This window comes from Lygodium microphyllum, chromosome 4, assembly GCF_053477565.2.
Source record: "Lygodium microphyllum isolate KBCC chromosome 4, Lygodium_microphyllum_v1.1.10, whole genome shotgun sequence".
NCBI lineage: Eukaryota > Viridiplantae > Streptophyta > Polypodiopsida > Schizaeales > Lygodiaceae > Lygodium > Lygodium microphyllum.
This window is the reverse complement of record NC_141138.1, coordinates 86,101,886-86,127,782: the sequence shown is the minus strand read 5'-3', so window position 1 is coordinate 86,127,782 and position 25,897 is coordinate 86,101,886. Positions and strand designations below refer to the sequence as shown.

The 25,897-nt window shown below is 40.1% G+C and overlaps 2 pseudogenes; one reads left to right on the top strand and one right to left on the bottom strand.

The window, feature by feature from the left end:
* Positions 1–18,885: 18,885 nt before the first annotated feature.
* Positions 18,886–19,863, bottom strand: LOC148037264 (uncharacterized; annotated as a pseudogene).
* Positions 19,864–20,373: 510 nt separating this feature from the next.
* Positions 20,374–21,351, top strand: LOC148037263 (uncharacterized; annotated as a pseudogene).
* The last annotated feature ends 4,546 nt before the right edge of the window (positions 21,352–25,897 follow it).

Below are 25,897 nucleotides of genomic sequence, written 5' to 3'. Positions count from 1 at the left end.
ATTAGAAAGCGCTTGAAAAATGAAATCTATTAAGCTATAGAGTGCTCGATTTGGAGTTATAGTGTTCAAGTTATGACAAACCCAAAGATTTGACTACGTGTCCCAAACTTATGGGAAATTCCCATATTCCCCAATATGGTGTTAAATCCCTTATATTCCATCTACTTCTCTTCATGAATCTCCCTTCATCCTACTATCTCTTACCCCCTGGTAGACTTTCGACCCCAACCGCTCCGACAATGATGAATCCAACATGCAAGTCGGTAGGGCAAGTGTGTAACGATGAGAAATTTTGTAGGTTCAAGTGGTGGTGATGCTTTAAAACAAATGATTGCTTTGTTTCATCAACAACAACAATAGTAGTTGTTACAACAACACATACAAACTCAGCAAGAAGCAAAAAGAATTGATTCCTTAGCTGTGAATGCATTACAGGTAGTGGAACATGAATTGAAACAGTTTAAGGGTCAAAATATTTTAGCCTTCATAGCGTTGGATGAAGAAAAGATGTTGTTTCATGGGTTACCTAGTATATATGGAGTTAGTATTTCTCTCGTTTGGTCATGTATACATTGCATGATTGGATTGATGAGTTACATAGAAGAGATGTTGATTGGATAGATTTTAAGAAAGCTTTGAGACAAGAGTTTTTCTTGGAATATGTTGGATTGTAGCTGAAAAGGCATTTAAAAATTGGATTGATAGCCTAATAAAGGGTTGGTTGCTACAGCTTTGCTCCATGAATTTGAAAGTTGGTATGCCTAGTTGGATGTCGATGAGCAACAATCATTGGAGAGTCAGAAAATTGATTTGTTTCTGAAAGTTGTAGATCATGTCTTATAGGAGAAGCTGACTAATCATTTAGAAGATGCCTCTTTTGAAACAAGATTGAAATCATACTAGGCTAATGTAACTGAGGCAGTGCATATGTTGGTAAAGAGAGAGCGGATGAAATTAAGATTGTATACAAGCACCACACATGTGCTAGTGCTCAAAAGGGGTTGATATTGCAGCCAAGGCACGTGTAGCTATGGTGGAACAATTGACTATACTTGTTGGTTCGGCTCTTAAAAGTGATGTTGTGGATGAATGAATCAAAGGCATGTGTGATTTGAGGCTAAATCTGATAGAAATCTATGCAAAGGTCAAAAAGTTGGATGTTAAGGTAAAAGAGAAGGCTCGGGCAACAGTCCAAAGAGAGTACAAAGAAGGATACAAGAGGAGATGCATTTGGTGTGACAGTTTATAGCATGAAAAGCAAGACTGTAATACCTACCGTGAAGCAAAAGCAAAAAGGTTAATCTTTTGGAAAGATGGCAAAATACATGCAATAGAAATTGGTCTTCCAATAGAGCCAAATTTTGGAAATTGTGGCATGCAGAAGAGGTTGAAAGATATGGCTATAAGGACATCATTTGTTACCATAGATGCAGCCACATATGGGTTGAGAATTAAAAGGATTGATGAAGCTCGTAAAGGAGGCATGATTGAAGCAAAATCTCACGTTTGGATGCAAGCATTAGATTGCATGGAAAAGGAAAAAATAACAAAGTCTCAATTGGTTGATGCAAGTCAAAGTATATGAGGGAGAACATGATGGAGTGCGCCAATGGATTCATTTTCAGCCTATCCTTATTTGGCTAAGGTTCATAATCAAGAAGTTCTTGTGGAAGAAAAGAGAATAAGAGATGAGGACTATACTGGTCCTTCCTCTTTAGGCCCATTTAAACACATAACATGAAGTAAAATGGAACAACAGAAAGAGGTTGAAAAAGCCATACCTAAGCATGTTATGGAGGATGTATCTCAAGAGAAGAAACAAGAAGGAAAGAAAAGGGGCAAGCGTCTTAGTTATAGGTTACAATCAGATCTTGAGACTGCCAAAAATCTTAAAAAGGTCTTGATTAGAAGTAGAGTTGAATTCACACGTGACAAAGTTCTTGGAATCGCAAAGCGTGAATTTCATGATGCAATCATTGATATGATGAAACGAAAAAGTCAGTTTGATTGTGAATTTTTGCAAGCATTGATGTAGATTGACAAAGACATAGAGAAACAACTTTGGAGGCAATATGATGGTGCATGTAATGCTAATTTGGAGTAGGTTGATGTTGAAAATGGGTTAAATGGGAGTGTAGACAACAAGCTTGTGGCTAAATTTGGTCTTATGGGGGCAACAGTAAGCATATAGAGAAGGCTATGATAATGGGGATGTCCATCAACAAGTACAGGAAGAAGAAGATACTCATTTTATTCCAAGTAGTCATTATTCATCACGAACACACACGGGAAAGTTACTATATGTATATTCTCTACATCACATGTGTTCAAGGCCTATTTATAAATATCCTTATCTGTAAATTTTTCCTAAATAAAGCATAACTCTTTTCTATGTCAATCTGTAAATAATCCCTCTATACTATACCCTTTTGTATGCAAAAAATGTATAAAATTGATATTTTAGAAATACATTATTTTGAACCCACGTGATGCGCATATATTCATGAGTAACTTACCCGAGCGAATGAATTAGGATTGTGCTAAAACAAAGACAATTGTTAAAGTGGGAGAAAGAGAGACACCTTGCATAGCTCTCTTGGATCATGGTTCTGAAATCGATGTTATGGCACCAAGTTTGTATGAGAATGGAGGTTGGCCAATTGATGTAGATCTGGGATGGCACATGTGGGCAGCAAACAATTCATCATCAAGGGGTCTTTATGCGGCTTGCCCGAATGTACTTGTGACTATTGGAGATGTTAGAGGTGAATAACCTTTTTTTGTGTAGGATTCATGTAGTTATCGGATGATTTTGGGGCAGCCCTATATTTTAGAATCAAGGCTAGAAACAAAAGCCTTGGATGATGGTTCTTCATACGCTCAGGTTCAGAGTAAAAACAATACAAAGGCAATATAGTTTCTCACTATTTTTATGAATCATCCCCGAAATCAAGATAAGCTACAGGATAATCCCATGCCACCTAATGCATGAGAGTTTAAGGGTTTTTACACAACATTGCTATAAGTGGAGGCTATGGTAGTGCCTCTAGGAAGATAATTATGCCTCCAAGAAAGTAGGAAACTATATTTGTGTTTGGATTGTAGAAATGGATAGTATGTAGTCTTGGTAGTTTTAATAATATTTCAACCATCTGCAGGACTGAAAAGAAATATGTAGGATGGGCTGAAAAAGAGTTGAAGATATATGGTTTGATGGCTGCAAATGAAGGTATTTCAGGGCCATGCTGAAAACAGGGTAGAAAAAGAGGTTATTCATGTTGACACTTTAGAGATGTATGAAGTCATTCAAGAGTTTGTTGAACATGAATGTTATGGGCTACAAAACAAGACTGAAGCAAGAATGGATACAAAGTACAAAACACTTGCAAAGAAGGTTAAGCTTGTGGCTTTGCCTTTACCACCTGAAAGTAATGGGTTGGCTAAAAAAGTGACTCAATAGTCTAGTTTATGGAATTCACATGGAGTAGGACATAAATTTACAGCTGAAACTTTACAAGAGCTAAAAATTGGTGCTACAAGATTTCTTTTGCTTGTAGAAAGAGCTTGTTTCTTGCAGATGTTGGCAAGGCATGGGAAAACCTTTGTGTTTCAGCTAGATGAAATTGGATGTGTTGATCTGGTGACCATAGTTGCACCTATGGTGATCTTTACAATACCTCATGTACCATGGAATTTAAAGCCTATTCCAATAGCTTGGGCATAGTTGCCTAAGCTACTGGAGCTTTTGAACGAGAAGATTAGGATGTGGATTTTGGAGCCCTCTTCATATCCATATTCAAATCGGTGGTTTACTATTCCAAAGAAGAATGGTTCTTTGAGGTTTATACAAGATTTACAACCAGTTAATAAGGTCACCATAAGGAATGTTGGATAAGGCCCGATAGTGGATGAATTTGCAAAAGCAATTGTAGGAAAGAAAATTTACTCTATGTGAGATTTATATTCAAGATATGATCAGTTCCATCTTGCATTAGAAATCCGGGATATCACTACCATCATGAAGACACCACTTGGATTGGTTAGGATGTGTACGCTTCCATAGGGAGCAACCAATCATAGTGGCGCATATGATGAATGCTAAGCATAAAGTTTTGAGGGAGTATATTCCTCAGTTGACCTTACCCTTTCTTGATGATATACTAATCACAGGATGTGATATCTATCAGAAGAATGAAGAGTTAAATGAGCATGGATGTAGAAGATTTATGGATGATCATATTGTTGATTGTGATAGGATTTTGAGCCGTCTTGAAGAAATGCATTTGACTCTATCAAGAGAAAGTCGGTTTCTAGAGTGGAAGAAGTATTATTTGTTGGGGACATGTGTGAACCATATGGAAGAAAGCCCTTACTAGTAAAGATTGATTCCATAAGCAAGATGCGGTGTCGGAGGGGTCAAAAGGTTGTATCCACTAGGGATCAGAGGTAGAAGGAAGTAGAGATAGGAGATGGAAGAGAAGAAAAATACAAGAGGTAAACATGATAAAGATAGAGCACAATGAATCGATCCAATATGTATTGACATAACTTGAAATCCCTTGTCTGGCACTACTTAAAAGTAGTCTCCAAGCATTAGATCTCCTAAAGCTCCCTGGTAGACCAAAAACATGGATCAAAATAATAGCTTATTCTTTGCTGCTTAGAACCCAAATATAATGGCTCCGTTGGCTTCAAAAGGGGGGTAAAATTCCAAGACACTTGCTCAGGGATCTCCCAGATCACTCCTTCTTCCTCTTCTAGTTCAAAGTGCAGTTTTCAGCCTATCAACTGTGATTGCAACATGTACGATTTCGCCCCTTCTTCTTTTTCATGAAAAATCCCATAACTGAATGAAAATGCAACTTGCTTTTTGCATGACATCCTAATCTAAAAGCTTTCATAACTTTTTAGGATTGTTTACAATAAATAATATTAAAAACATGCCAAAATTGTCCAAAAATCTAGTATTTTTTGGACCTTCTATGCCACGGACACTAGCACTAATGACTCTGATCACATTGACTCTCTACATCAATAAGAAAGTTGGATGATGATGCACTCGAGATTTTTTCACACTATGCCCGCATAGTGGCATGACATCCACCCCCTTTGAACCTCCACATCCTCCGTTGTTATGTGCCACCGATACACCACCCAGATCAAACACCCATAGAATCAACTTCTCGCTTATCATGCTTATAAAAAGGCATCTCCCTTGATCATAGATCAAAATACTAAGCATTTGTATAGCTGTTGAGCCGTACCTTGTACCCCCTCTAGGGTCATAAGGTCTTGGGTGCATATCATAAACTAGAGATTGTTGAATCTCCATATACATGCTATCAATGCACCCATCAATAAATGCATAGCATCATGTCTACTCTTTCAAAAATGAGTGCATGGAAATCTACTCATACTAACAATTGCATACTATATCAAATATAAACTAAGCCTCACTTGCATCCAACACATTCTCACCCTTACCAAAAATAGTAAAGCAATCTATATCTTGAAGCATCTTAGAATTATCTATCAAGGCTTCTGACAAAGCATCCAAAACATTTTCCAACTGTGGAGCATTACATCTAACATCCTCTAAAGGCATATCCTTGAGCTCATGAGTTGTCTCAGAAACGATAACTTTATCATCCTGCAAATCATGTGCATCCAACACTTCATCAATCTCCCTTTGAGTCCTTGCATCAAGTAAAACATAATCTTCACAAATCTCTTCAGATACATTAAGAAAATCTACAAGTGCAATGGTTGACTCTTCCACTACATGATATTCCAAGGCATTTGTGGTTGTCTCAAGATCAAACTGCAACTTATATCTCAATTGTTTGCCCTCTTGCTTGCTATCCTGTTTTTGCTCCTGCTCAATCTCTTCCATAACATGCTTGGGAGGTGGCTGATTTGCAACTTTAGTCAAATCCACACTTCTTCTTGTCGCTTCCTTAGATATCCATACATTAGCTTCATCTCTCTTCTGCTTCTCTTTTACAAGTACATCCATGTTTTTTCCTTTTTCTAAATATGCATCCACTGAATATGCATCTACTGGTGATTCACAATTAGTTATGCCACCAATTTCTTGATCTACATGAGACATTTCACTATCACTAACCTTTCTCTTTTCAGATGTATGTAAAGCATGTGTCCATATTTCAGCCTTTGGACCAACCATCACTTTGGCCATGCATTCTATCCTACTGTAGACCAAAACTAAAAGCATGTATAGCTGCATAAGCATTTCAAACAGCCAAGTCTTCCAACAACTTCTGCATACCTCCCTTTCCAAAATTCAAAGTAAGAGGCAATCCCCTTTCTTGAACATGGATCCTGTCATCTTTCCAAAAGATGAGCTGTTGTACTTAGGCCTCCTAATAACCAGCACAATCCTTCCTTTCATGCTGTAAACTATCACACCATATACATCTTTTCCCTGCTTTAGGTGTTGCTGCTCGTCCCCTTTCCTCTTGTCCTTTTTCATCCAATTTTGCAACCTTCAATTGAAGATCTCAGATGCCTTTGACCAATTCATCTAATACATATTCCCTAATAGTGGGAACAATAGGTAAAACCATAGGTTTAGCCATAGAAGTGGGTGGCTTATCAGATACATCAAGTGTTTTTCTTGTAATAGTGGGCAAGCTAGAGACATGCAATCTTTCTCTTCTTCTATGCTTTTTTACAAGTGCAGTAACAGCTTCCTTGACATGCCTCAAATCTATTTTAAGACCTGTCTTTGTAGTCTAATCCTCCAAAAAATCATCAAGCTTCTCTTAAAGCTCAAGATCTATTGCTCAAAGTAGAAACAATTCAATTTTCTGACTTATAAGAGCTTGATGTTCTACAAGATCCAACTACTCAAATCAACTTTCAAATTCTCTTAACAATTCTGTAGCTCCACAAGACCCTTATTGGGTTGTAAAACCCACTCCTGAAAAGTCTTGCATGTAATCAAACCGGTATCTTCAATTTAAATTCTTCTCTAAGTGTCTTCTTGAAAGCTACCCAATTGGCATCCTACATATACAATTCTGTAATTTGCACTTTCAGTTCATGTACAGTGATTCGAACAAAATAATGGCTCCATGCAAGTTGAGCCACTCCAAATAATTTCATCTTTTGAGCATAGGTATGTGCATATGCAGATACATTCTTGCCAATGAATAACTTCATCTTACGCTCAACTACTTACAAAGCATTCATCACAACACTTTTTGTTTGAGCATAAGCATGCATCACCTATTGTTGTTGTTGTACCTGCATAAGCATATTTATATTCTGCACCAACTGTTGCAAAACATCACTGGAAATTGTGCTCAAAGGTTTTTTCATCTTGTCTTTCCTTCTTCTAATGACCTTTCATGTCAAGTTCACCAATTTTGGAGGGGTTTTTGTCGAAAGGTGGTATCCACCGAGGATCAGAGATAGAACGAAGTAGAGATAGGAGATGGAAGAGAAGAAAAATAATGGACAAGAGGTAAACACAACAAAGATAAAGCACAATGAATCAAAACAATATGTATTGATAGAACTTGGAATCCTTTATCTGGCACTACTCAGAAGCAATCTCTAGGCATTAGATCTCTTGGAGCTCCCTCGTAGACCAAAAACGTGGATCAAATAACAGCTTCCTCTCTGCTACTCAAAACCCAAATTTGATGGCTTCATTGTATTTGAAAGGGTGGTAAAACCCCAAGACACCCAATTAGGGATCTCCCAGATCGCTCCTTCTTTCTCTTCCAATTCAAAGTGCAGTTTTAAGCCTGTCAATTGCGATCGCGACCTACATGATTTTGACCCTTCTTTTTTATGAAAAATCTCATAACTTCCTAAAAAAGAAACTTGATTTTTGCATGCCATCCTAATCTAGAAGCTTTCATAACTTTTTACGAATTTTCACAATAAATAATATAAAAAATAGGCCAAAATTGTCCAAAAATCTAGTATTTTTGGACTACCTATACCAAGGACACTAGCACTAATGACTCTCATCACATTAACTCTCTACATCAATAAGAAAATCATATGTTGATGCACTCCATAGTTTTTCACACTGTGCCCACATAGTGGCACAACAGCGGGAGACATGTTCGAATGTATCTGAGGTGAGAAGATTTTTGGGTGATGTGTCTTTTACTTGATAGGGATTCTGCATTTTGCTCATGTGGCTGAAAGTTTGTATCAGCTCTTGTGACAAGGGCAAACGTTTTGGTGGTGTAAACAACATACGAAGCATTTTACAAGTTAAAGAGCTTATTGATTTCAGCCCCAACACTAAAGAGAGCAAATTATGAGAATGGGAAGCCTCTTGTTCTCATCGTGGATACAAGGCCAAGTGGCATTGGTTCAGGATGATACTAATGGGAATAGGTATGCCATTTGATTTGGAGAAAATGTCCTCAATGAATGACAATAGTGGTATTCTCAAGTCAAAAGAGAGCTCTAGGGTGTAGTGACAATCCTTAAGTGTGATAGGGAGTATTTTATGGGAGCTCATGTAGTGGTAGAGACTAATTGTCTACCTCTATTGGACATGATAGTAAATTTCTCAACTCCTGATATTGCCATGTTATGGTGGATTGCATATATAAAGTCATTTGACCCTGATTTTCAACATATTGTAGGTAGAGAATATTGAGATATCGAGCTCCACTTGTGATATGCCAGGGTGACCGTTGTGCATTTATGTCATCGACTTGTTAGCTGTAGATGCAGTTGGTACATCGCCCATGAATAATAGCTAGATGACAGCTATCCTTATCTACTCTAGTTCGTGGCTCAGTTAGTATGCCACCTTAGTTAGTTGAGTTTGGTTTAAGACCCATATATAGGGTTCTTCTATTTCTATGTACTAGAGTTTTTTTTGGCTTATACAACTAAGAAGAGGAAAATTGTTTTCAGCCTCCATCCTTGTGTGTATTCCCCCATTGTGCAAGCAAGAAAGCTACAAGTGAGACTCGTTCCTTCTCTCCCACAATCTTGACATGGTATCAGAGCCTTGTTCATGGTAAGGAGCTCAAGAAAGCAAACGAAGTTCGTGGTGTTCTGGTAAGAGGACCAGTGTTGCTTCCATTTTTTGTTTTGGGAGCAAGTCTCTGTAGGTAGCACAGCCGGAAAGTGCAAGAGTGCATTGTCTCAGATTGAGATGCCCTTCGTGGTGTAGCAAGAGGGTAGTATATGCTCTGTTTTTTTTATTGAGGCCATTTTGGGACCTGTTTTGGAGGTGAAAATTTTCTGCACGTACTCAAGAAAAGGCCCAGTTTTATGCTGTGCGACCACTATTCTATAGATCGGTGAAAAGTTACTGTAGAAATTGCATCGTATGCTTGTGCGCAGAGACATTGGGAGTTACAGAATCATCCTTGTTGCCTGTTGATACAAAATCGTCACTAGGAAGTGACTGTGTGGTCAAATACCACTTTCGTCAGTTTTGCAGATTTGCCATTGTGAGGCTGAAGCTGTGTTCTTTGCAGAGACAGAAATTTTTGCAGTGTTCTGTAATGGCGTCTAATTCTCTTTCACAGATTGTCACTGAAAAGCTTGACAAGAACAACTTCCAAGCATGGAAGTTTAGAATGACGAATTTCCTTATGGGAAAAGGATATTGGGAATTCGTTGTAGGAAATGAAGAATAATCAGTTCTTCATGATGTTCCCAATCAACAGCAAATGCAGGCATTTAAAGCATGGCATGAGAGAGCTAGGAAAGTTATGTACTAATTGTCTATCATCATTTCAGACTCTATGATTGTGCATATTCAAGATGCAAGTATGCCAAAGGAGGCATGGGATACTTTGTCAAAAAGTATAGCACAAATACGCAAGCCAGGAAAATGCAGCTCAAGCAAGAGTTGCACAATGTGCAAAGAGAAAATATGAGCATCAATGACTACCACATGAAGGTGAAGAAGATTGCAGATGCACTTGCTTCCATTGGGTCGCCAGTGGAAGATGATGATTTAGTTTTTGTGACCTTGAATGGTCTAGGAAAGGATTATGCACAGTTCCGAACATCCATTTCCGTCCGTGAAAGATTTTCTAATTTTGAGGAGTTGATTGCTCTTCTAATTTCTGAGGAGCAGAGAAATGGTAGTGCATCTTCTTCAGGAGGAACTTCAAAAGAAGTTGTCTTCTACTCAAATGCTGGAAGAGGTAAAGGTAGAGGTAGAGGAGGCCGATCTGGAGGCCATGGTAGAAATCAGAATATGCAGCAAACTCAAGAAAACCAGTCCTATGGAGAAGGACGTGGTAACTCTAGAGGCAGGGGGAGCCAAAGAGGTCGTGGTGGATAGCAAAGAGGCCAAAGTGCAAACAGTAATGTTGAATGCTACTATTGTGGTAAAATGGGTCATATGGCTAAAGACTGCTATAAAAAGCAGAATGACATCATGAATGGAAAATTGCAACAAGAGAATTATGCATCTTCTAGTAGACAGGGTGATGATAGAAATGAGCATTTGTTTATGGTGCAACACATGAACAATTTTGTGACAAGTGCAGAAGAAAGCAACAATGTATGGTATGTTGACTCAGGTGCATCAAACCACATGACAGGTCATGCAGAATGGATGGAGGATGCAAGGAAAACGAAAAAACTAGGATTTGTGGAGACTGGTGATGATACTGTACATCCTATTGTACAGATTGGAAAAATTCTTTTGTTTATGCAGGATGGGAAAAAGAAATACATGTCCGATGTATTTCATGTCCCGAATATCACCAAGAATCTGGTTTCTATTGGTCAAATGGTTAAGCAAGGCTTGCAATTCAAATTTAATTCTCATGGATGCTTTGTTGAGGATATGAAAAATAAAGGCCGCTTGATAGCAAAAGGAAATAAGAAGGGAAAAATGTTTACGTTGAATGCAGACATGCCTGAATTGAGTGCAGCAATGTTTGCACATGGGACCAGTGTAGTTGCAGATATTGATATCTGGCATAAACGCATTGGTCATGTTAATGTACAGCAACTTAAATCAATGCAGGCCCAAAATATTGTTGCAAGATTGCCTAAATTCAAAGTTGCAGAAATGCATAAGGTATATGAAGCTTGTCAATTTGGAAAACAGGCAAGGAAACCATTTCCTAGACATGTTCAAGAGAGTAAGAAGCCATTGGAATTAATCCACTCTGATGTGTGGACTACTAAAGCTGCATCTCTTGGAGGCTGTCATTATTTTATCACTTTTATTGATGACTATAGCAGAAAAGTTTGGGTGTATTTTATGAAAAAGATAAGTGAAGTTTTTGGGCATTTCAAAACTCTTAAAGCTATGGTTGAAAAAGAAACACGCCTGTAAATAAAATGCCTAAGGTCAGATGGAGGGGGAGAGTACCTCTCAAATGAGTTTGCAAGGTTCCTGCAGGAGCATGGCATAAAGCAACAATATTCATGCAGTCATACCCCACAACAAAATGGAATTGCAGAAAGGAAAAACAGGCATATTGGAGAGGTATCTCGTGCCATGCTCAACGAAAAAGACTTGCGAGATTTTTATTGGGCTAAAGCAGTTGCTACAGCAGTCTACATAATGAACAGGACTTCCATTGCAGCAATACATGGGATGACTCCAGAGGAGAGGTATACTGGTAGGAAACTAGATATTTCTCATTTGAAGATTTTTGGTTGCATTGCCTATGTTCATGTGGCAGATGAGTTGAGATCCAAGTTGGATCCAAAAGCTGAGAAGTGCATCTTTATTGGTTACTCTCTACAAAGCAGAAAGGGTATAGATGCTATAACCCTTCTACTCGTAAGTTTACAGTGAGCAGAGATGTTGTCTTTGATGAGATGAGTAGCTGGTATAAACCAATAAATGTGATTGATGATGTAGATGCACAAAATGGTAATGCTGCACAGAATTCACAGCAGCAGTCACAAAATATTAGTGGACCTGGAGCGTCCTCTAGCAGTGGTTCACATTCTTCACCGTAGACAAGCAGATTGAGATCAGGAGAATCTTCTCAAAGCAATGCAGATAGTGGTATTCAAGTATCACGAAACGAAAAAGAGAAGGTAGATCAGCCCATGTTTGATGTGAATGCAGGTCACTCTTATGTGGATGGTGAATCCAGTGACTCTGAACAGAGCATTGATGATGAGTTGGGTATTCCTTCTATTGTTACACCTGGAGTAAGGAAGACCAGGGATGTTTTGAGAGCATTTGGGAGTGAACTACTTTGCGCAGGTCTACCAGAGCTAAGTATCCTATGGATAGGCTGAAATATGATGGATTTACAGCCATTCACTATGCCTATATGGTCAAAGTGATACAAGAACCAGAACCCACTTAAGCCATGGGAAAAGAAAAATGGGAGAAAGCCATGGATGAAGAAATGGATGCCTTGGAAGCAAAAGCTACATGGGAATTGGTACCTTTACCTAAAGGTAAGAATGCAATTGGCTGTAAGTGGGTTTATAAGGTGAAGCACAATGCAGATGGTTTTGTGAACAGATACAAGGCAAGATTAGTAGTCAAGGGGTATGCACAAACATATGGCATTGATTATGAAGAAACATTCAGTCCGATTGCAAGGATGGCAACCGTAAGAGCAGTCATTGCTATGGCTGCATCAAAGGAATGGTCTTTACATCAAATGGATGTAAAGAATGCCTTCTTGCATGGTGATTTGCAAAAAGAGGTATATATGGAGCAGCCACCAGGTTATGTGAATGTTGTTCATCCTGAGTTTGTTTGCAGGTTAAAGAAAGCATTGTATGGCTTGAAGCAAGCACCTAGAGCATGGTCTAACAAGATAGGATAGTATCTTGTCACTATTGGCTTTCAGATTTCCAAGGCAAATTTCTCACTTTATGTGAGAAAAACAGAGAAAGGTATTATGCTACTTGTCATTTATGTTGATGATTTGATTATGACAGGTGACAATGATGAAGATATCCTTCATGTGAAAATGCTATTGAAGCAGAAGTTTGAGATGAAGAATTTGGGAGAGCTACGTTATTTCTTGGGCATTGAGGTGATTAGATCACCAAGTGGGATACAGCTCTTGCAGAGGCAGTATGGATTGGACATGCTGTCCAAATATGGGATGATAGGCTATAAGCCTATTTCAGTTCCTTTGGAGCAGAATGTGAAGCTGAGCGCAGATGCAGGTGAGCTTCTGGAAGACCCTACTATGTACACACGCATAGTAGGAAGTTTGATTTATATGACTATTACTAGGCCAAATTTGAGCTATGTTGTTGGATTGGTAAGTCAGTTTATGCAGGCTCCAAGGAAACCGCATTTGGATGCAGCTAGACGCATACTCAGGTATGTGAAGTCCACATTGCAATATGGACTACTTTATGAGACTGGGGTTCAGATACAGTTGCATGGATACACTGATGCTGATTGGGCTAGTAGTATTTCTGATAGATGATCTACCAGTGGATATGTGTTCTCTTTTGGGAGTGTTGCAGACACTTGGAGCAGTAAGAAACAGCCTATAGTTGCCTTGTTGAGCACAGAGGCTGAGTACAGGGGTGCATCAATGGCTGCATGCGAGGTAGCTTGGTTGCATAAGCTACTTTATGATATGCATCAGCCTACAGATGGGCCAGTTGTCATTTATTGTGACAACATGAGCAGTATACACTTGGCAAATAACCCAGTCTATCATGCTAGAACAAAGCACATTGAGATGCATTATCACTATGTGCGGGAGAGGGTTTTTCTAGGTCTTATTGATCTAGTTTATGTCAGCACAGAGGATCAGGTAGCTGACATATTTACGAAGGTATTAGGCGTAGACAAGCTGCGCAAGTTCAGAGACCTGCTTGGTGTGCAGGAATTGGGATTGAGCTCGAGGGGGAGTATTGAGATATCGAGCTCCACTTGTGATATGCCAGGGTGACAGTTGTGCATTTATGTCACCGACTTGTTAGCTGTAGATGCGGTTGGTACACCGCCCATGAATAATAGCTAGATGGCAGCTATCCTTATCTACTCTAGTTCGTGGCTCACTTAGTATGCCACCTTAGTTAGTTGAGTTTGGTTTGAGACCCATATATAGGGGTCTTCTATTTCTATGTACTAGAGTTCTTTTTGGCTTACACAATTAAGAAGAGGAAAACAGTTATCAGCCTCCACCCTTATGTGCATTCCCCCATTGTGCAAGCAAGAAAGCTATAAGTGAGACTCCTTCCTTCTCTCCCACAATCTTGACAGAGAAAACCCCGTGGCTGACATGATTTCATGAACAAGGTTTGAAGATGAAGAGGAGCTGATGGAAGATGAAGAGGATGATGTGATAGGTGTTGAAAAAAACTTAATGACAACAGTGAATGAGTATGCAGATGCTGTTACTACATGTATAACTATTGTAACATGGATTTTAGCAGTAAGAAAAGAGCTTATAGCCATGGAGAAGAGATGGGCAATAGAGAGAAAGCATAATCAACGTTATGATTCAGTGAGAACACAATTTTTGGAAGAGTTGTATGAGGATGATTGGCTGAAAATAGGCCAATATCCTAGCCTTGTGACAAAGAAGGCTAAGTGTTCTAAAGCTGAATTCAAAAGGATTAAAAGAAAATCTTATGGGTTTTTCTTGAAAGACTGATACATGCAAAGAAAAAGAGAGGACCTCCAGTATGTGTATTGGGAGATAGGGCTTCTCAACAACAGGTGATGTAGGAGTTTCATGAAACCTTATGGGCTAGACATAGAGGAGTTTGGGGCACATTTGCCAAGATCAGAGAGAATTATTGGTGGCAAAAGATGTATAAAGATGTGGAGAATTATGTGGAATCATGCAGTGTCTGTCAAATGTATCCCATGGTAAAGAATAGAGATGGGTTGCAACCGACCCATCCATTGTCTATACATTACAAATGGGTAGTTGATTTGGTTGCCATGCCTACAGGTTTATGGAATATGAGATATCTTATGCTTGCACGAGAAGACTTGACAAATCAAGCGGAAGTTTGAGCTCTTAGTAGAAAGACTACTCAAGCAACTTGCAGGTTCTTATTGGAAGAAGTCTTTTGCAAGCATGGTTGTGTTGGTAAAGTGGTTACAGATAGAAGAGAATTGGATGCAGATGAGGCTCATGAATTCTTTTCACAATTGGGTATCAAGTTGGCTTTAACTTCACCCTAGAATCTTGAAGAAAATGGAAAAAGTGAAAGAGAAGTATTGGGGGTAAAGGCGCCTCTACCTAGGCACCCGTGGATTACTACACTGATAGTACTTGCGCGTGCACACTACAGGCAGTGAGCACCCATCACTATCACTTCATTCTTTATTCTTTCAGTGACATTTGAATAAAGGGAAGGCCGATCACACATTGTGACTGTTGGAGACCCCACATTGTGTGTGTCTCTCTCTCTCTCTTGCTTTTGCTCCTTCCACCATAGCTCTTACTCCTACTTGTGCTTCCACTTCAGGGCTCACCTCCCTTCAACTGGTATCACAGCCTTCTTCTTTGCGAGCTCAAGCTTGGTTTGGCACACTCTCAACTTCCACAACAAGACCCCATTCAAATGTAAGGTATTCATTTGGCACATGTTGGTAGGTGGCTAGCCTTATGCTTTGGCCCATGATACCTTTGCAGCTATAACTTAAATGGCTAGAATTAGAGCCATTCTTACCTTAGCTAACCATAGGAGTTGGCTAGTTTATTAGTTTGATGTGAAGTTTGCTTTCCTTTAATGGAGATTCGCAAGAGGAGATCTATGTTGAGAAACCTTCTGGCTTTTTCTCATCCAATACAAGGAACTTTAAACACTTTGCCATATAGTAAAAAAAGGTAGATTTTCTAGATACTTATCAAAGTATCTAGAAAAATTACCAACTAGTAAAAGTGGAACACTTTACAAGTTAGTAATATAGTAAAATCGTTCTATATAGGAATTTCAAATTTTTCTAATTTTGGATATAATAAAATTTTCCTATATAAGAAAACTAGATAAAACTCGTAATATAGTGTAAAATACTCTGAACTCAACTAAACCTGCCTCCTCCCGGCTGTTCCCTTCCTTTATATTACATGGCAAGAGCTTACAAGGGCGATCCAAGAAGTGTAATCTATCGGCTCCTAACTACTAACTGCTTGGCTGACAAAGCTCCTACGTGGACATGGTGTTGCCAGCTGGTGATCCCGTCACACCTCCCCCCCCCCCATGAAGAAAGGTTTCTTCGAAGAAGTACGGCTATATTTGAATGACATGGGCTGTGGTCAAGGACTGGTTGCTATCCCTCTGTAGCAGATATGTATTTTCCCTCATGCGACGAAGAACTGTATATGGGCCAATCCATCTATGCATAAAGGATTCAAAAAGGCCAAGTTGTCTAATGGGATAATACTATCTGACATTTTCTTGGTCTTTGTATTCCTTGGGGTGTCGATCAGCATCGTACCACTTCTTTTGGCGTGTTTGGGCTTGAATCAAGTTGGTCTTGATGGCCATTCTTAGGAGGGATTGAGTTTTGTAGAGGAATGCCACTCAATCAAGTGCATCCTGCTTTAGTGGCTAAATATCAATTGTGGCAAGATCAGGGGGAAAGGTGGGGTCACGGCCGTACAAAGCTTTGAAAGGGCTTGCCCAGGTGGAAGCTTGCACTAAAGTGTTGTAAGCATGGATTACAAAGGGTAGTGTCTGATCCCAATGTTGATGGAGAGGATCAATGTAGGCTGCCATCATCTGTTTGATAGATTTATTTAAGTGCTCAGTTAGCCCATTGGTTTGAGGATGATATGGGGAAGTAAAGACGTGGGTCATACCTAAGCATCTGGAGATAACCTGCATGACTTCGCTTTTAAACTGAGGGCCTTGATCTGACAATAGTTGCCGGGGGCAACCATGATGAAATATAATGTTATGGAGAAGGGATGAGGCGATAGTAGATGATTGCGAGTCTGGGAGAGCTTGAGCTTCATGCCATCGGGTTAGATAATCTGTCATGACCAGTACAAATTTGTTGCCTACTACAAAGGTGGGGAGTGGACCTATGAGGTCCCAACCAATCATCTTGAAAGGTGTAATTGTCATGAGGAGACCTGGTTTCTAGCATATAAGACACTTGCAATAGATGACTGAATAGGGGATGCTTGCAGAAATACTCCACATAATGATGTTGTAGACTTTTAGGCACATAGAGCCATGGGGGGTGACCTGCCTATACATGGTAGACCAGACCATCCATCAAAAGAAACTTTTTGTGAAACTTATGCAGTGTAGAGGATCTGAGATGATGGATGATTTTTTGAATTGTAGGGTCTTGTTGTTGCAAGGGACGAAGAGTGCTGAGATCAATGGGTTGTGGTAGGTGGTCTTGCTGGGCATTCTGGGTATGGGGTGTCCTAGACAGACCATCAGCGATGTAGTTGGTCGATCCTTTCTGGTAGCTGATTGTGAACTAGTATTCTTTAAGTGCGAGGGCCCACCTAAGAAGTCACCCAAGAGGGTGTGATTTTTGCAGAAGGGGGATAATGGGCTAGTGACAATCATTCCATGCAGATAGGGGTGAAATTTGGTAAAATCCCATACCACTACTAAGAGCTCCTTCTCTGTTGTGGAGTAGTTGAGCTCCGGTTTTGTAAGGGCTCTGTTAATGAAAGCTATTGGCTACCATCGTCCATGGTCATCTTGTTGGAGTAGAGCAGCTCCCAAAACCTGAATTAGAGGCATCCGTCTGTAATAAAAAGGGTATGTGAAAGTTCCGGTGAGCAGATTGTTGGATAGCCGCTTTCAACTGGTCAAAGCTCTTTTGGCAAGCGGGACTCCACCTCAAATGAGCTCACTTTTGTAAAATTTCTCTCAGAGGCTGTGTGATCTGGGCAATATGGGGGACAAATCTGAGAGAGAAGGTTTTAGTGTGCACGAGGATGTCATCTAGATAGACGGCAACCACTTTTTGTTGTATCCGATCGGCAAATATAGAAATAGCTATCCTTATAGGCCAAATGGCATCCTCGTGAACTGATACAGGCCCTCAGGGGTACGGAAAGCTGTCTTATTTGCATCTCTTGGGTTGAGTAGAATTTGCCAGTACCCAAATGCGAGATCCAAAGATGTGAAGTAGCATGATTGGCCTAATTGATCTAACAAGTCATCCAGACGGGGTAGCGGATAGACGTCATGCTGAGTCACCTTATTAACGGATCTGAAATCAACACAAAAGCGGTATGTACCATCATCTTTTCAAACCTGATGAGGCTCAGATGCCCAATCGCTATGTGAAGGAATAATCACGCCTTGCCGGAGCATATCTTCGACAGCGCAATTTATATGATCCACTTCAGCTAGAGACCGTCTTCGCATAGGGGTTTCGACAGGGGATGCATTGCTTGTGCGGATTGAATGAGTAATGGGAAGATTGATTGTAGATGATGCGTTGGTTTTAAGAAAAAGGGAAGGAAATTTGTGCAAGAGGTGTCAGATGTCCCTTGTGCATTGAAGAGTGTCTAGCCGAGTGTGCTGTGTTTGAACAAAGTTTGGGCCTGTGTGAGACAAGATAAATGGTATGGGTAAAGTGTGTTGGAAACTTAGTGTTTGAGTGTCAAAATTAAGATGTGTTCAAGTAGACATAATCACACCCTATTGTTATTGGAAACAATTGACGAGGTAAGACATAAAACGTATGTTGGAATCGTCTTTGATTGATGCAAAATGATAAGATGACTACAGAATTGGAACGGTAAAGTGTCTGACTATCCCCAAACAATACAGAGATCGGGTTGGTTGTTTGTGTCGGAAGGTCTAAGAGCTGGACTAAAGACGCACTAATGGATGAAATAGTATTGCCTGAGTCTAAAAGGGCTTCATGAGAACTAGATGCTATCTAAGTTAAAATTGAACAAACTAGACGGCCGGAAGAAGTTGCGGCTTGAATGTGACGTGAATGGGTGTCTTCCAGCATCCATTCACTTAGATGTTTCCCGGAAGTTCTGTCAAAGTGGCAACATCACTGAGCTGAACTTGTACATTCTGAATTTGATTGTGAGCATTATGAGCTTGTAGTTTCTTACAATACTTACGGACATGAACATAATTGTTGCAGTAAAAGCACTTTGGTCTACCTCGTGCATCCCGGTCTGGCAAGCTCCTTCGAGATGTAAATTGCGCATTTTGAACACCGATCTCCATGGGGGTTGGATGGTCAAGCTGAGGTTGCCCAAGTATGGTAGGCTATGAATGCATTGAAATTGACTCTGGTTGGCTACTGTTTTCAATCCGCTATGCAATTTGAACTGCATCATGAAATGTAGTTGGACCTTGGTCCTTTACACGTCAAGCAATGTCGTGCTACAACCTTGGCCAAAGAAAGTACAATTTCATATCCTCCGACATGGAGGGGTCAGTACGTAACAACAACTGATTTAACTTCACAGCGAACTGTGCAACTGGTTCATGTAATTGTTGTCGAAGAGTATTTAACTGTCGAAGTGCGGACTGAGTGATGTTCTGGTGGGCAATGTTTTGTACCAGCTGTTGTTTTAAAAATGCCCAATTACCTTTACCCTGTGGAGATTGCTGCATGAACCAAGTGGCCGCGACTCCTTCGAGCAGTGTCCGAACTTCCAAAGCCTTACGCTGCTCATCCCACTGATGGTATTCTACAACATTTTCCAGATGGTCAAGCCAAGTGAGGACGTCTTTAGAGGGTAAACCAGAGAAAGAGCAAGGGCAGATCTTGGGATCTGTGCGCTGTTTTTGAGTGTGTGTAGATGACAGATAACTAATTAAAGATTGATTGGTGTGATTTACCTGCTATAAGATTGTGGACATAGCAGCAAGCATGTGATCTAAGGGTGGCTGGGGCTCTGAGGGAAACTCAGGGCTCATAAAGGCATCTTCATACTGAGGAGAAGCACGAGCTTGGCGAGGGGATGTGACACGGCTCATGATGGGTAGCTGAGTGAGGTTGTGACTGTGCACTTTGATGAGTAACAGGGGCTGGAGAGTGCTTGTCATCTCCACCAATGTAAAATACTCTGAACTCAGCTCAACTTGCCTCCTCACGGCTGTTCCCTTCCTTTGTATTACATGGCTAGAGCTTACAAGGGTGATCCAAGAACTGTAACCTACCGGCTCCTAACTACTAGCTGCTTGGCTGACAAAGCTCCTATGTGGACATGGTGTTGCCAGCTGGTGATCCCGTCACAATCACAGCTGGCAACACCATGTCCACGTAGGAGCTTTGTCAGCCAAGCAGTTAGTAGTTAGGAGCCGGTAGGTTACACTTCTTGGATCACCCTTGTAAGCTTTGGTCATGTAATATAAAGGAAGGGAACATCTGGGAGGAGGCACGTTGAGCTGAGTTCACAGTATTTTACATTGGTGGAAATGGCGGGCACTCTCCCGCCCCTGTTACTCATCAAAGTGCACAGTCGCAGCCTCACTCGGCTACCCATCATGAGCCGTGTCACATCCCCTTGCCAAGCTCCTTCTTCTCCTCAGTATGAAGATGGCTTTATGAGCCCTGAGTTTCCCTCAAAGTCCCAACCACCCTTAGATCACATGCTTGCTGCTATGTCCACAATCTTACAGCAGGTCAATCACACCAATCAATCTTGAATTAGCTATCTATCATCTACACACACTCAAAAACAACGTACAGATCCCAAGATCCACTTCCACTCTTTCTCTGGTTTACTCTTTGAAGACGTCCTCACTTGGCTTGACCATCTGGAAAATGTTGCACAATACCATCAGTGGGATGAGTAGCGCAAGGCTTTGGAAGTTTGGACACTGCTCGAAGGAGTCGCCGCCACCTGGTTCATGTAGCAATCTCCACAGGCTAAAGGTAATTGGGCATTTTTAAAACAACAGTTGGTACAAAACATTGCCAACCAAAACATCACTCAGTCCGCACTTCGACAGTTAAATACTCTTTGACAACAATTACATAAACCAGTTGCACAGTTCGCTGTGAAGTTAAATCAGTTGTTGTTACGTGCTAACCCCTCCATGTCAGAGGATATGAAATTATACTTTATTTGGCTAAGGTTGCAGCACGACATTGCTCAACGTGTAAAGGACCAAGGTCCAACTACATTTCATGATGTAGTTCAAATTGCATAGCGGATTGAAAACAATAGCCAACCAGAGTCAATTTCAATGCATTCACAGGCTACCACACTTGGGCGACCTCAGCTTGACCATCCAACCCCCATGGAGATCAATGTTTAGAATGTGCAATTTACATCTCGAAGGAGCTTGCCAGACCGGGATGCACAAGGTAGACCAAAGTGCTTTTACTGCAACAATTATGGTCATGTCCATAAGTATTGTAAGAAACTACAAGCTCATAATGCTCACAATCAAATTCAGAATGTACAAGTTCAGCTCAGTGATGCTGCCACTCTGGCAAAACTTTCGAGAAACATCTAAGTGAATGGATGCTGGAAGACACCCATTCACGTCACATTCAAGCCGCAACTTCTTCCGGCCGTCTACTTTGTTCAATTTTAACTTAGATAGCATCTAGTTCTCATGAAGCCCTTTTAGACTCAGGCAATACTATTTCATCCATTAGTGCGTCTTTAGTCCAGCTCTTAGACCTTCCAACACAAACAACCAACCCAATCTCTGTATTGTTTGGGGATAGTCAGACACTTTACCATTCCAATTCTGTAGTCATCTTATCATTTTGCATCAATCAAAGACAATTCCAACATACGTTTTATGTCTTACCACGTCAATTGTTTCCAATAACATTAGGGTGTGATTATGTCTACTCGAGCACATCTTAATTTTAACACTCAGACACTAAGTTTCCCACACACTTTACCCATACCATTTATCTCGTCTTACACAGGTCCAAACTTTGTTCAAACACAACACACTGGGCTAGACACTCTTCAACACACAAGGGACATCCGACACCTCTTGCACAATTTTCCTTCCCTTTTTCTTAAAACCAGCACATCATCTACAATCAATCTTCCCATTACTCATTCAATCCGCACAGGCAATGCATCCCTTGTCAAAACCCCTATCCGAAGACAGTCTCCAGCTAAAGTGGATCACATAAATTGCGCTGTCAAAGACATGCTCCAGCAAGGCATGATTATTCCTTCACATAGCGATTGGGCATCTAAGCCTCATGTGGTTCGAAAAGATGATGGTACATATCGCTTATGTGTTGATTTCAGATCTGTTAATAAGGTGACTTAGCATGACGTCTATCCGCTACCCCGTCTGGATGACTTGTTAGATCAATTAGGCCAATCATGCTACTTCACATCTTTGGATCTCGCATCTGGGTACTGGCAAATTCTACCCAAACCCATTGATCTCAACACTCTTCTTCCCTTGCAACAACAGGACCCTACAATTCAAAACATCATCCATCATCTCGAATCCTCTACACCGCATAAGTTTCACAAAAAGTTTCTTTTGATGGATGGTCTGGTCTACCATGTACAAATAGGTCATCCCCCACGGCTCTATGTGCCTGAAAGTCTACAACATCATTATGTGGAGTATTTCCACAAGCATCCTCTGTTCGGTCATCTCAGTTTTCACAAGGTACTAAGAAATCTGCGTCTCAAACACTATTGGCCTCAAATGCGGCAAAAAATCTCACAAAAATTGCAATAGTGTCTTATCTGCTAGCAGCTGAAATCACCGAATCAGAAACCAGGTCTCCTCATGCCGATTACAATGAATGAACCTTTTGAGATGATTGGTTGGGACCTCATAGGTCCACTCCCCACCTCTGTAGCAGGCAAAAAATTTGTGCTGGTCATGACAAATTATCTAACCCGATGGTGTGAAGCTCAAGCTCTCCCAGACTCGCAATCATCTACTATCGCCTCATCCCTTCTCCATAACATTATATTTCATCATGGTTGCCACTATTGTCAGATCAAGGCCCTCTGTTTAAAAGCGAAGTCATGCAGGTTATCTCCAGATTCTTAGGCATCACCCATGTCTTTACTTCCCCATACCATCCTCAAACCAATGGGCTAACTGAGTGCTTAAATAAAACTATCAAACAGATGCTGGCAGCCTACATTGATCCTCTCCATCAACATTGGGATCAGACACTACCCTTTGTAATCCATGCTTACAACACTTCAATGCAAGCTTCCACCTGGGTAAGCCCTTTCAAAGCTTTGTACGGCCGTGACCCCACCTTTCCCCCTGATCTTACCACAATTGATATTTAGCCACTAAAGCAGGATGCACTTGATTGAGTGGCATTCCTCTACAAAACTCAATCCCTCCTAAGAATGGCCATCAAGACCAACTTGATTCAAGCCCAAACACGCCAAAAGAAGTGGTACGATGCTGATCGATACCCCAAGGAATACAAAGACCAAGAAAAGGTCAGATAGTATTATCCCATTAGATGACTTGGCCTTTTTGAATCCTTTATGCATAGATGGATTGGCCCATATACAGTTCTCCGTCGCATGAGGGAAAATACATATCTGCTACAGAGGGATAGCAACCAGTCCTTGACCACAGCCCATGTCATTCGAATATAGCCGTACTTCTTCGAAGAAACCTTTCTTCATGGGGGGGGGGGGGAGGTGTGACGGGATCACCAGCTGGCAACACCATGTCCACGTAGGAGCTTTGTCAGCCAAGCAGTTAGTAGTTAGGAGCCGATAGATTACACTTCTTGGATCGCCCTTGTAAGCTCTTGCCATGTAATATAAAGAAAGGGAACAACCGGGAGAAGGCGTGTTGAGCAATATAGCAAAAATATTTCTATATTCTCATAATATTTTTAAAAATACTATCATAATAAATATTTGTTAAAATTAAAGTTATACGTTCTAAATTGCTAATAGTGTGATTATAAAGCCATTGTATAAAAAGAAATTAATATTTTGAGTATGTGTATGTTTACATTCTATTGTTTGGATTTTGCTAACAGTTGATCATAATATTGTAAGGGATGCCATGCAGCACACTACCTTATGGTAAGAATAGTTAATGCCATTACAAGTGGATGGTCTAGGAAAAATAGACATGTATCGATGTGTTCACTACAGATACAATGCAAGAGATTGGTCATATTACATTTGTGGGCAAGATAGGAACAAGGAATGATACTCAGATCCTATGTAGAGCATCTATGCAACCATGGCCCATTATGCATCACCTTGAACTCTTGCTTCTTCTATACATAATGATGCACAGATGCATGTGTTGCAACAAGGAAATTCACCCTCAAATAGAATAGTTGATGTAAGGTCGTTATCAGTGTAATGTATCACATTAACCACACTAATCAGAAATTAATCACAATGTTGGATCGTCACTACCAATGCCAAGATCAACCCAACCCTAAGGGCTACCCAAAAAGTCTAGTCGATGTGTTCATTAAAGACATCCTCTCATGGGTGAAAGACCACATTATCAAGGCAAGTTGGGTTCATTTGAAAGTAGCCCTTATTCAAAACTTTGCACTATAGAATTTGACACAATCTTTAAACAATTTTCCATGACTTTATAAAAAAGAGAATCTTACTCATTTACTTGATGACATATTGATTCACACCCAGACTTGGGATTAGCATCTTCATGTGCTTTAAGAAGTTCTCCATCATTTGTAAGAAAATAATCTGCAAATCCAATTCACAATATATAGATGGAGAACATCCTTAAAATTTTTTATCTGTAAAATTTATCATGCATGAATACAAATAAATCCATTTAAAAATATTAGCAATTGAGATCTCAAGAGCTTGTTCCAACATCAGTCACAAAGAGGCTACAATGATTTTTTAGATTAGTTTCAAGTGCCACTAAAATTATTTCTTGCACTAGTTGCAAGTGCCATTAAATTTATTCATTGTGTCAGTACCATCACATACCCTTTAAAGACCTTGTTAAAACAAGAAAACAAAAAGAAACAAACAAAAGAGTACCACACAACATTCTAAATATTAAAGACAATCCTTAGCAACATCAATTATACTCAAGAGCCCACATTTCAAGAAACCATTTCTACTTGACATGGATGTATCAAATACAAGGCTAGGAGTAGTCTTGTTACAGCAAGGAATAGACAACCAAAGGCAACCAATTTTCTTTATTAGTTGGATCCTAACAAAATGTGAGGCCAATCAGTTGTGATCGAAAAGGAATTGCTTGAATTTGCATGGTGGGCATTTGCCAATCCATCCTTATTACATGGTCCACAAGTAATTCTTGAAAGAGATCATAGCCTTTTGAATGCTCTATTACACCAAAATTATCTAGGCCAACTCAGGTGATAGATTCTCACCCTGTAGGAGTACGAGTACACAAACTCAACATTGCAAAGGCATATCAATTATTGTAGTAGTTGGTTATCAACTTTCCACAAATATTGTACACTTGGCTATGTTGTAAAAGTAGGATCCTAACATCACACTCATCTTATCACATCTTAGGCATCCTGATCATCATCAACTTTAACAACAATATCCATTCCAAAATAATTTGTTATACCATGTTTAAGGCACCTCTCAACCTTGACTCCTTATTCCTTAAGAGTTGAAGTGAGTTTACATTGATGAACACCATCAAAATCCTCTTTTTGGGCATTTGGGTACATACAACTACTTGGCCTACTATGCATGAGGTACTTGTGGACTACCCCGTTCTAATTAGAGCTGGCTGTATCTCTAAAGCTATGGACTACCTACTTGGCTCTAATTAGAGTTGGCTCTGATTTAGGTGCATCATAAGCACATATGAAAAACCTAGTTGGTTTAGTACATCAAGCTGTGCATGATAGGCTTTAATTAGAGCTGCCTTTATTTGAGGTGCATCGTAGATAGAACTTTAAACCACATTGGGTTTGCCTTCACCATTGCCTTAGAGCCAAGCTACCCTTGCCTAAGAGACCAAATTGCATAAATACTAGTGCCTGGGAGACCAAAGGTCCCCATTTTGAAGACCAAGTTAACCCTACCTGACAATGTGAGAAACC